This window comes from Astyanax mexicanus, chromosome 10 (genome assembly GCF_023375975.1).
Source record: "Astyanax mexicanus isolate ESR-SI-001 chromosome 10, AstMex3_surface, whole genome shotgun sequence".
NCBI classification, from domain to species: Eukaryota; Metazoa; Chordata; class Actinopteri; order Characiformes; family Acestrorhamphidae; genus Astyanax; species Astyanax mexicanus.
Window position 1 is genome coordinate 18,440,552 of NC_064417.1, and position 12,844 is coordinate 18,453,395.

Genomic DNA, 12,844 nt, shown 5'->3' on the forward strand with positions numbered 1-12,844 from the left:
CTGCCGCGCAAAAGCGCAAAGAGGCAGCGCTGGCGGAGGAAAGAAAACGGGAAGAGCAGCGACTGGAGCTGGAAAGAAAAAAGGAGCAGAAGCGGAGAGAAGAGGAAGAGAGAAAGGCGCAGGAAGAGCTTATGGCTGAAGAGAGGAAGCTCCAGGAGCAAATATACATAAAGAAGAGAAAAAAGCTGGAGGCGCAGGCTGAGCTCCTAAGCCAGCGCATGCAGGACTATGTCCTGCAGGCCAGACTTGAGCAGGAGGAGCAGATGAAAGCCGTGACGATCGCAGATAAGTGGAAGCACATGCAATCAGTTGTGTTTAAGAAAAAGGAGGCGAAAACGAGATGGCAAAAGGCGAAAATATCTGTGATGGTGGGAGCCCGGCTAAAAACAGCTATTAAAAAATGAGCAAATGCTCAGCTAAATAAATGAAGTGCGCTCCACCGCAAGTGTGTCTGCAGCGCGTGAAAACAGAACTCCAAGCCTGGTATGGCACTGTTTGTGAGGCAGTCCTGGCTCAGCAGTTGGGTAATTCTCACATAATCTAGATTTAGTGGGAACAAGATTTCAAAAGGCATTTAAAGATAAATTATCTTTTGATGATTTAAGGTCTAAACTTAATGTGAATGCTACATTTCAGATAATAATACCACAAATATTATACATGTCATTTACATACACTGTAAAAAAAAAAAAAAGTAAAAAAACGGTAGAATGTCTGGCAGCAAAAGTTGCCAAACAATTACCATAAAATTACAGGAAATTACTGTACCTAATTTAACAACGACTTCTTGTAAAATTACAGCTTTGTAATTTTATGTTCTCTGTAATTTTACAGTCAAAGAATAGTAAATTACATTTACATTTAGTTTTTTTCTGTTGTTAAACATTCCTAAAATGTTAAAATAACCTATAAAATACTGCATTAATACATTAAAAGTCTGTTATCTGAAGGTTGACATCAATTAAATAATGGTATAATTATGTTACTTGAGAGAATTATTCAAGCAATTTACAGCATAGAAATGTCAAATTACATGGTTTTTAAAGTAAAAATAAATATTTTTACTTTCATTTAAATCTTGTACTTTGTCAATAGGTGGCTTTATTCTTTACATTTACAGATGATAAACTTCAAATTACAGCTTTTTTAAGTAAAAGAAATAAATTTTACTGTATTTTAAATCTTGTACTTTGTCAATAAGTGGCTTTATTCTTTACATTTACAGATGATAAATGTCAAATTACAGCTTTTTTAAGTAAAAGAAATAATTTTTACTGTATTTTAAATCTTGTACTTTGTCAATAAGTGGCTTTATTCTATACATTTACAGATGATAAATGTCAAATTACAGCTTTTTAAGTAAAAGAAATAAATTTTACTGTCTTTTAAATCTTGTAACCCGTCAATAAGTGACTTTATTCTATACATTTACAGATGATAAATGTCAAATTACAGCTTTTTAAAGGAAAAAAAATAATTTTACTGTATTGTAAATCTTGTAAATTTGTCAATAAGTGCCTTTATTCTATACATTTACAGATGGTAACCTTTAAATGACATGTCTACTATTACAATGTACTGTTTTCCACAAGCTTTCACTGTTACAGTACTGTATCCTACTGGTTAAATACATTAAAAAAAAAATAACATAAGTAATTAACCAAATACATGCTCAACAATGTATATTTTCAATCTTTATTTTTCACATATTTTACAGTTGAAACAAATCATGACAACTGACAAAAGAAAAGGGTTACTATGACGGTGATATGATACAGATTACAATATGGGGGTTGTTTTACAATAGACTCCAAATTAATTATAATAATGCCATCATTGTATAAACATTCGGTCAAATTTTAACAAATCAGAACAGTGGGATCCAAAGACAAATGTACAGCTATCTAGAAACCTGATCACAATGCAATATTATATAGATAAAATAGATAATATAATTTTTTAATTAAATGATACTTTTTTACAAAATTGACACAGTAAAATCACAATTGCAAACCACATTAAAGATCAATATTTATTTACACCCCTACACCCCACTTTTATAATAAATGTGCATCCAAAATAACAGGAACAGGACACACAGGACCAATTTCTACCTCATTCATCTGTAGAATGCATATATGCACTGCACATATTTCAAATCTCAATTCACTCAACCATAGCCATTACTAAATACAGTTCATCATGAATGTCAGCCATCTTCAAAGGTATCATGTGATGGACACAAATTCCAAGAATCCAGTCTTTGAAGACATGATAGTTCCACTCAAGGATCTTGTTAGCAATCATTAAATCAGTGGTCACTGCATCATCTGTAAAAATAGGGGGAAAAATATGTTAATTAACATGTGTACAGAAATTCGAACATCCTTTGCACATTTGTAATCAATTTAGCATGCAAAACATCAATGTTAAATAAAATAAATTCATTATTTAAAAAAATCGAATGCACAGTTTTAGACTGATTATGGCTTGCTTCCAGGCGAGTGCTGGTTGGCAGGTTAGGATGTGGCCAGAACTGCAACCTGTGTTGGTTCTTACTTCCCTGGGGATCTAAGCAAGATTTTGATAAGGGACCCTCCTACTTGAACTCTGAGTGACAAAATATGACAAATAAGAGCTTTATTTCATGTTGCAGAGTCACATTATGCCGTAACGGATTAAAATCCTGCAGTTATCGCAAGCTCCCTCTGCTCAAAAAGCACATGTGCAGGCCCGTCTCAAGTATGCCAATGAACACCTGGATGATTCCGAGAGTGATTGGGAGAAGGTGCTGTGGTCAGAAGAGACAAAAATTGATACTCTTTGGTACTAACTCTACTTGCCATGTTTGGAGGAAGAGAAATGCTGACTAGAACACCATCCCTACTGTCAAGCATGGAGGTGGAAACAACATGTTTTGGGGGGTGTTTCTCTGCTAAGGGCACAGGACTACTTCACCGCATCAATGGGAGAATTGATGGAGCCGTGTACTGTAAAATCCTGAGTGACAACCTCCTTCCCTATGCCAGGACTTTAAAAATGGGTCATTCAGCACGACAATGACCAAAAACATACAGCCAAGGCAACAAAGGAGTGGCTTAAAAAGAAGCACATTAAGTTCATGGAGTGGCCTAGCCGGTCTCCAGACCTTAATCCCATAGAAAACTTATGAGGGAGCTGAAGTTCAGAACTAAGCGACAGCCTCAAAATCTTAATGATTTAGAGATGATCTGCAAAGAGAAGTGGACCAAATTCCTCCTGACATGTGCACAAACCTCATCATCAACTACAAAAAAGGTCTTAACTGCTGTGCTCGCCAACAAGTATTAGGTCTTGTTTGCCAGAGGGATCAAATACTTATTTCCCTCTGCAAAAAGCAAATAAATTTATACAATTTATACAATGTGATTTTCTGGATTTTATTTATGATATGTCTTTGTAAGTGGGCAAACTTACAAAATAAGCAGGGGATCAAATACTTATTTCCTCCACTGTACATTCCTACATACCATTAAATAAAATTAACCAGCTGTACATTATACACCAGTATATACAACCATAAACTATACCTTAAAAACATATAACTTCCTTTACATTATATACCACCCTTAACCCTTACCATTATTAACCAGACATACATAAATACCATTCTTAGCTTTAGATATACATTTACATAAGCAAACATGCATCACGTTTTCCCAGTTAGACATTACTATACACAGTGTGTATCAGAGACTCAATGACCACATTAGAATTGCCTGAATCAAATTACACTGTGTTTACAAACCTTACAATCAGTGATTCTTCTTTTTCTCAGAGAGGGTCTCTTGCACTTAGCACAGAGCTAGACATGATTAGCCATGTATTGGCGCTGATTTATTCAAAACCACGCTTTTGCATGGTGAGCTGTAGCAGCCATGTGTAAAATGGGATGAGCAGACAGCAAGTGGTTAACACCATATGGTTAATATTGGGCTAGCATCTTAATTCTAACTTATCTGTGTTGCAGGATTTAAACACTTTTTTTTCACGATTTTACATAACTTTTCCATGCCTTTCAAGGCAAATTTTCATGGCCATACGATTTTTAAAACATCAGTGTAGACAGACAATAAAACCAAAAATCAACTAAAACTAATCAAAATTGATTACAGTAGGCCTCAAATTAATCTGGAAAATTGACCATTTTTAATAATAAAATGTGAAAGATCCTGAGAGCTCCATTGTAGAGGGATATAGAACTGAATTAACTGAGCTGGTGCATTTGTTAGCTTAATATTTAGGAGTCATTTTCAATTAAATTCTGAATTTTGCACAACACTTGTACTTAACCAACATTGGCTTCCAGAGCACTTTCCATTATCCCCAGATACATATGTAAACACAATAACGTGAAGTCAACTGAACAGTGAATTTAATTGTAATTGTATAGTGTAATTAACCTTTAAGAGGTGTCTGTCCTTCCAGTAAGGTTCCAGCATGTCTAAAAATAAATCACAGATGTGAAACAAGTCAAAGTATGTTAAATTTAAAAGTTTCAGAACTGTTTTAATACAGTATATTCTGCATCAATCTCATCAGAAAGCCTTTTTTGGCTGCACCCATTTGATAAATAGCTTTATATTGAAGCTCATCTGTTGATGTGCGAGTCTGTCAGTCATGTAGAATCAATTTCTGACCTCAGAACACCAATACCACCCATGCCCATCAACGAGGCCTTAAACAGCACCATCAACATCATCATACAGGTATCACTGCTGTGCTGAATGGAGAGCCCATGGCTGTTTAATTCCTATTATATTACCTCATGCACAGCAGCGACCGACCACCTGTAGGCCATACAGACTATGAAATATCTATGGGAAAAGTAGTTCCTTTCAATTTTACCTCTAAAGAGATAGGGACATTAGTGCTCACACCTTACATTTTTCAATTAATTTTGTACTAAATACTAAGGGTGAAACGATTTCTTGAGTAATTTGGAGTTACTCAATATTTAAAAAAAAAAAGAAAAAAGAAAAGAAAAGAAATTTTCTGTACCTTGATGAATTGTTTAATTTTAAAACTCGAAGACCAGTATTTTGCGGTGACTATTTTTAATGTGAAACAACGCGTTTAGTACATCCCCCACTCACAGGAAGAAGGCGGAGGAGGCAAAGGTTTTAGTTGAGGAGCAGGAATATGGAAGCGGCAAGGAAAAAGTGTGACAACTTAAGAGAAAAAAAAGGACGGTGACACCTGGAATGGAGCGGCGGAGCAAAGACCAGGTAAATTTAACTTATGATAAATCAATGAGGTTAACATTAATGTACCTTGATAACATAACGGCAGCACTGTGGAAGGCTGCTTATTAGGAATACTGTCTAGTGTGTGGTTATTTTATTACAACGGAGACAAGTTCTAGATTTAAAGGTCTCATTCTGACATTTTTTCATTGATTTTAAAATGTCTAGTTGTGGTCTCTACTATGAATAAACACTATGTGAGCCATGTTAAGTGAAAACAGTGCTCTGGTGTTTCTGTATAACCCTGCTTTAGAGCTCTCTGAAGAAGGACAGGATTTCAGCTCTAGCTCATATTTATATATGCAAACATGTCGCCTCTGATTGGCTAACAACACTGCAGCAGAGAACTTCTCCAGTCAAATTTGCAGCTCTAAAGCTCAAAGGACCAAATGTTTTTAGAGATACAGCCTTAGTTGTGGAAAATATGAACTTTACCTGAGTTCTAAGTAAAATCAGACTCGTTAGCCGATCGTTTTTCTAAGGGTTTTCTTTTCTTAGCTATTGCAGACAATGGGGCTGCACAATAGTTTAATGTGCAGCATACATATACAAGTCGGAAAAACCTATTGTATTCTGTCCGAGTACAAGTTGAATGTAGTAGTGTTAGAATTAATTTTAGTTTAGTTTTGGTGTTGTGCTGTAGTTGTAAAGGGGGATTTATGTCGAGGTAAGGGGATGCTAGTCAATTAGCTAGTGTCAGCTAGCTAGCTAATGTGCTGTTTACATGGTCTAGCTACTGAAAGATATGTTTTTATTAGTATTATATTGTATATTATCTTAGGGGTTTCTACGCTGTGCCCTCTCACTGACATGAATCATTGTTCTCTTTCGCAATGGTATGTTATATTCTGTGTATTATACGTTTTGGCCAGTAGGGGGTAGTGTTTCACTTAAAATCTCTGTGTAACCGCATGGTCAGTTGTATTAAATACGGTATGGTACACTTTAAGCTATTACGTACTTTTGGTTGTGATATACAGTGCCCTCCATAATTATTGGCACCCCTGGTTAAGATGTGTTCTTTAGCTTCTCATAAATTGAGTTTTGTTCAAAATAATATAGGACCACGATGGGAAAAAAGAGTAAAATACAACCTTTAACTCAAGTGAATTTATTCAGTAGGAAAAAAATCCCACATTAAGAAATCATTATTTAACATCAAATCATGTGTGCCACAATTATTAGCACCCCTGATGTTAATACTTTGTACAACCCCCTTTTGCCAACAAAACAGCACCTGATCTTCTCCTGTAATGTTTCACAAGATGGGAGAATACAGAAAGAGGGATCTTTGACCATTCCTCTTTGCACATTCTCTCTAAATCATCCAACGACCTGGGTCCTCTCCTCTGCACTCTCCTCTTCAGCTCACCCCACAGGTTTTCAATGGGGTTGAGGTCTGGGGACTGAGATGGCCATGGGAGGAGCTTGATTCTGTGTGCGGTGAACCATTTCTGTGTAGATTTGGCCACATGTTTAGGGTCATTATCTTGCTGAAAGACCCAGTGACGACCCATCTTCAGCTTTCGGGCAGAAGCCACCAGATTTTGTTTTAAAATGTCCTGGTATTTTAGAGCATTCATGATGCCATGCACCCTAACAAGGTTCCCAGGGCCTTTAGAAGAGAAACAGGCCCACAGCATCACTGATCCCCCGCCGTATTTCACAGTGGGCATGAGGTGCTTTTCTGCATACTCAGCTCTTGTGTTACGCCAGACCCACTTAGAGCATTTGTTGCCAAAAAGCTCTATCTTTGTTTCATCTGACCAAAGCACACGGTCCCAGTTGAAGTCCCAGTACCGCTTAGCAAACTCCAAACGTTTGCGTTTATGATTGTGAGTGAGAAATGGTTTCTTCCGTGCATGCCTCCCAAACAGCTTGTTGGCATGTAGATAGCGCCTGATGGTTGTTTTGGAGACTTTGTGACCCCAAGATACGGTGGCCGAGAAAGCCCAACGCAGTGCAAATTGAAAAGCGCTGCAAAAGCACAAAACACATCCATCAAAATTACAACACAGGCGCAGCAACTAGAAAAACGCGCTGCAAATAGAACCACAACACAACGGAAGTGAGTCACAACACAACGGAATTTTCCCGGGGGACCTTAATAAAAGATACTGTACGTCTCGGACTTCACTATGTGTACAAAAGACAATAAGTGGCAAACAAGGCGTTTTGTGAAGCAGAACTTTTAATAATAGGCACACAACCGTGGCAATCACAGGTAATAAACATAACTTACTTTTCAGAAGCTTGTTTGCCACTTATTGTCCTTTGTATACAGCTGGTACAGCATCTTTTAAGGTCCCCCGGGAAAATTCTGTTGTGTTGTGACTCACTTCCGTTGTGTTGTGGTTCTATTTGCAGCGCGTTTTTCTATTTGCAGCGCGTTTTTCTTTTTGCAGCGCGTTTTTCTATTTGCTGCGCCTGTGTTGTAATTTTGATGGATGTGTTTTGTGCTTTTGCAGCGCTTTTCAATTTGCACTGCGCTGGGCTTTCTCGGCCACCGTACCAAGAAGCTACCATTTGTTGCAATTCTGTAACAGTGAGCTTTGGAGAACTTTTTATTTCTCTTATCATCCTCCTCACTGTGCGTGGTGGCAAAATAAACTTGCGTCCTCGTCCAGGCTTGTTTACCACTGTTCCAGTTGTTTTAAACTTCTTAATAATTCCTCTGACAGTAGATATGGACAGGTGTAGGCGAGTAGCGATTTTCTTGTAGCCATTGCCTGACTTGTGAAGGTCAACACACATCTGCCTCACTTGAATGGTATGTTCCTTTGTCTTTCCCATGTTGAAGATAAATGGCCTCTGTGTCACGTCATATTTATACCCCAGGGAAACAGGAAGTTGTGAATTACTAATTAAATGTTCCTACATACTCTGATCAACTTCGTAAATACTGTAGAAGTGACAGAAATACTTTTATTAAATTTATTTCCTAAGAATTGTTAGGGGTGCCAATAATTGTGGAACAGGTGATTTTATGAAGAATAATTATTTCTTAGTCAGGGATTTTATTTCCCCCTTAAAATTTACTTGAGTTAAAGGTTGGACTTTACTTTTTTTCCCATCGTGGTCCTATATTATTTTGAACAAAACTCAATTTATGAGAAGCTAAAGAACACATCTTAACCAGGGGTGCCAATAATTATGGAGGGCACTGTAGCTACTGGGGAGTTTGTTTTATATAATATGAATATTGGGAAAAATAATACAATGTGAAATACTCTTGATTTATGCACATGCCTAAATAGGAAACATTTTGCCCATCTCATGGTGCTTATTAGATATTTGTATGTACAATTTCCTCTTAATAAATTGACAACTTAAAACAGACATACTCACTCATCTTCTGACCCATCAAAAATCATTCTGGGTTGCAGGGGGTGCTTTAGCCCATCCCAGCATTCAGAGTGGAAGGCAAGAAACATCCTGAACAGGGTGACAGACAGACAGACAGACAGACAGTGAAACATATTCTTTGCATAACCAACCAATATGTTTGTTCTAGAGCTGTGCGATTAATTGATTTTATCGATTAATTTGAATTTACAGTTAAGGACGATGTGTTTTTATGAAAATCGTTTTTCTCTGAGTTTTAATTTTCACCACTGACGCTCCCCTGTGGGCTACCGTACTTCAGAGTGAGCTTAGCCCATCCCCTCTCTCCCGTGCGCACCCCCACACCTCCCTCCCTCCCGCGCTGACCAAAATAAACGCTTTTCATGAGAGATAATGTTATAAGTTATAAAAAATAAATATAAATATTTATTAGAAACAAGAATTTGTATATGTCAGTACCACAGGAATGTGTAACATTAGCTGCCTTTTTTCTGAGACAGCTTACTGCTTAAAATATCTCACTTACTGTTAATATATAGATAATACACTATTTTAATAAGAACAACAGTAACGTTAATCTAACGCTCCAGCTAGAGCTTATTTTTTGCAAAAAAATCCAGCCTGACTCTCTCCGCCCTCATAAACTGTAATTAAGAGCGTGAATCTGATTTAAACTCCATATTTTTAGTAAGTAACGTTACAGCAATAAAACAGAGCTTTTAACGTTAACTAAATTCTTAAGTAGTTGGAAAGAACGGAATCTGTTTTAATGATGTTAGTCAACAGTACAGCACGGAAAAAGCCAGGTCACAGTTTCACCGCAGCGAGGGACGAGGACGTGAATCACTCATCAGTAAAGGCTGATTATATTTCTGCCCCCAATAACCCTTTCAATAACCTCCAATAGCCTTTAATAGTCTTCAGTATCCCTTTAACAGTTTAACCACTAAACCTAGTAGATATAATTCTGAGGTTAGCAGCGCTAACTGACCTGTTTATAATGTAATCCGAGCAGTGACTCCGTGACGGCTGCTTTAAACTGCTGCTGTTAGCTGGTTGGGCTGAAAGATGAACTTTAGTGAACTGTATTATCCGGTTAGTAGGGTTAAAACTTTTATTTCCTACATATGAACTGCAGAAACAGTAAAAACGCTGCAGACTACAGACGCTCTTTGCCTGTAGCCCGTGGCTGGGCTGCAACTCTGTGACTGGTGTAAAGACAGCGGGGCTTGTGCTGCTGCTGCAGCTCTGGCTAGTGGTTGGATGAGGAACTGCAGCTTAAAAGCATATTAAATTGTACTTGTTTTCTATTTTGTACGTTTTTAAAAAAAAGGGCACCATTTTATTTCTTTCTATTTGTTTTTTGAGGGTGGGTTTATTTATTTATTTTTTAAGTTTGAGGGTGCATAGTGTCAGTACCTAAATTATGTTGGAGAAAGCTTTCGAAAAGTTACTAGATGTTCTCACAGCTTACAATTGTTATTTTTTTGCTTGTTTCTGGTTGCACTTTAACCACATGGGGGACATTTAAGTGAAAACTAAATAAATAAAAAATAGTTTTTAAACATTTCTTTATCATCTTTAATTTGATTTTTAGTAGGGGAAAAATAATCGATTTAAATCGAAAATCTGATTTATTTTTTAAAAATCGAAGATTTACTTTTTGGGCCATATCACCCAGCTCTAGTTTGTTCCTATACATGAAAATACATTGTTAGAAAAGGACAGCTTATGGACTGTACTGTTACGGGCTATTGCTGCAACACAACCTTTTTATCCTTTCCACTATAAACAAGACGTACATATTACTGATAAAACAAATAATAATCTGGACACAATTTTCCATTACATTCAGTAACATCTTACCTTATTTAGAATGCAGCTGAGATGGTGTCTACAAGGAAACCATGACACAAAACATGTTAATAACATGGCAGTATTATAAAACGACAAAATTAGATTTTGTTCTTTTGTAAATAAATTGGTAAAGTCTTCAGTCTTAATCTACATTGACCTATCAGATGTCTTTAATATACTGGAGATCAAGTACATGAGAAAACTGATGTAGATAGCTCTTTGATATATATATATATATATATATATATATATATATATATATATATATATATATATATATATATATATATATATATATATATATATATATATGTGTGTGTGTGTGTGTGTGTGTGTGTGTGTGTGTGTCCTGCTTCTGCTTTAAATTCCCAAATGGAAAGGGCCTCTATAAATATTTACGTTAATGTTTTACTTATTCATCATGGTTATTTTAAAAGTAACTTCATTATAGGAGATATAGCTGCTAACGCTGCAGCCAGTTAATATTTAACTACTAATAGTTAAACTAATAGTTAGCTGTCAAGGCTGCTTTGATCTAATAGCCTTTTTTGTAGCAATTTAGCCCCGTACCAGTCGAATTAATGACCGTTAGTTAGGGTCCTGCAGTAAACAAAATACTTCAAGCCTGAGCTACATCTCATATGTTATATGTTAATGTGTTAGTAAATGTATCATGTGGGTTAATTTGTCATATAATAAAGTCTGTGTTAGTCACATGCCATATCAAACAATGTTCATCTATATGTGTAAATAATATATATTGTGAGTATTGGTTAATCTTCTATATAAATGCGTGTAAAATACCCTGTGAGTAATACAAATGATCAAATATAATGTGAGTATTGGTTAATGCATATACAATACAAGGTTTCACACAATAATTATGTAATTATAGATACTAAGATAAGTAATCATTATTGAAAGATATTTGTCAATACACTCAAGGTAAAATAAACAGTTACTCTTTACTCGCTAACTTAAGTTTTTCCTAGCCATATTTTGTTATCAATTGCTCATAAAAAAATAAAAGTACAGATTGTTACTCACCAGAAATGACTAAATACGTCCAGAGTGACGACGGTAAATATGGCAAGCCAACTAAGCCAAAACGTGTGAGAAAGTATGGCAAGCCAACTAAGCCAAAACGTGTGGGAAAGAAACGCCTCCACGCGTAAAAATATGACGTGTCCACACGTAAAAAAATCACGTGTACAGGCGGTAAAACTTATGGAAAGCCAAAAGGCCCAAAAAACGCCTGGACCAGACGCCTTTTATAGAAAAGAACGGCGTAAAATACGCCGTTCTGTGTGGGTTTTACGCCGTAATATACGCCGTATGATTTCAAGACGCCGTAATATACGCCGTATGATTTCACGACGGCGTTAAAAACGCCGCTAAAAGCACAGAAAACGCCGTTTCCCCCGGCGTTTTTCGACCCTTTTGGAGCGCCGTACAGAGCGCCGTCTCAGTGCAATGAGACGGCGTAAAAAGCGGCGTTTTAGTGTCTCTCTTGACGCCGTAAAAAGCGGCGTAAAAAGCGGCGTTTAATAATAAGATAATGAGCTCCACCTTCCAGTTTTGAAAGCCAATACATTTAAACTCTGTTCAGCCAATGCTCTTACAGAGAGACTCAGTCTAAAGCAATTCACTGCAGATCCGAGCTCCTGAGCTCTTCAGACACAGTTTTTTAGACACAATTAACAATATACCATCTATAGACATTCCCGCTGGTGCTCATGCCTTTTATTAGTCTAATATTTATGCTGTATCAATGTAAAAATAAACTCTAGGTTTAGGTGAAAGCAAAATGCTGTGCAGCTCCCCACTTTTTTTTTTATCCAGACGGAAATCACATCACCTTGTCAGTATATCACACATGAAGAACCCTATTGTTGCAAAAACATCAGGGTTTCAATAAATGAATTTATTAATTTATTAAATTAGTTACAAATTATATTAGGAAGCTGATTCTTCTTATTTTTATTCTTATTAAAATATTATAATTATACAGTATAATTATAATATATTATATATATTATATTATATAAAATTATATATTATAATTATATAATATTATTATTATTATTATTATTATAAGATGTAAATTATTCTTAATTTACTATGAATATTATTGTTTTGTTGTTGTTTAAGCATAATATTATTAATATTAGTTTTTATGCTTCAGCAGATCCGGTAATTTTTCTATTTCCATAAGGAAACAAGTAATGTCATTTACAGACATAGACTTACAAGTTACATATTTATTATATTTATATTTATTATTATATTATATTTACTTCAGTCGCTTAGAAACCTTCATTAAATTATTAATCTGGCTCTTTACTTTGGAAAATCTA

General features: G+C 35.9%; 1 long non-coding RNA gene across 1 annotated transcript; it reads right to left on the reverse strand.

The window, feature by feature from the left end:
- Positions 1-1,681: 1,681 nt before the first annotated feature.
- LOC111195722 (uncharacterized) lies at positions 1,682-11,590 on the reverse strand. The gene is made up of 5 exons (XR_002651753.2): positions 11,535-11,590; positions 10,497-10,524; positions 8,634-8,720; positions 4,443-4,483; positions 1,682-2,330 (listed from the first exon to the last, which is right to left on the reverse strand). It is a non-coding gene; the product is annotated as an uncharacterized LOC111195722 (long non-coding RNA).
- Between the last annotated feature and the right edge of the window lie 1,254 nt (positions 11,591-12,844).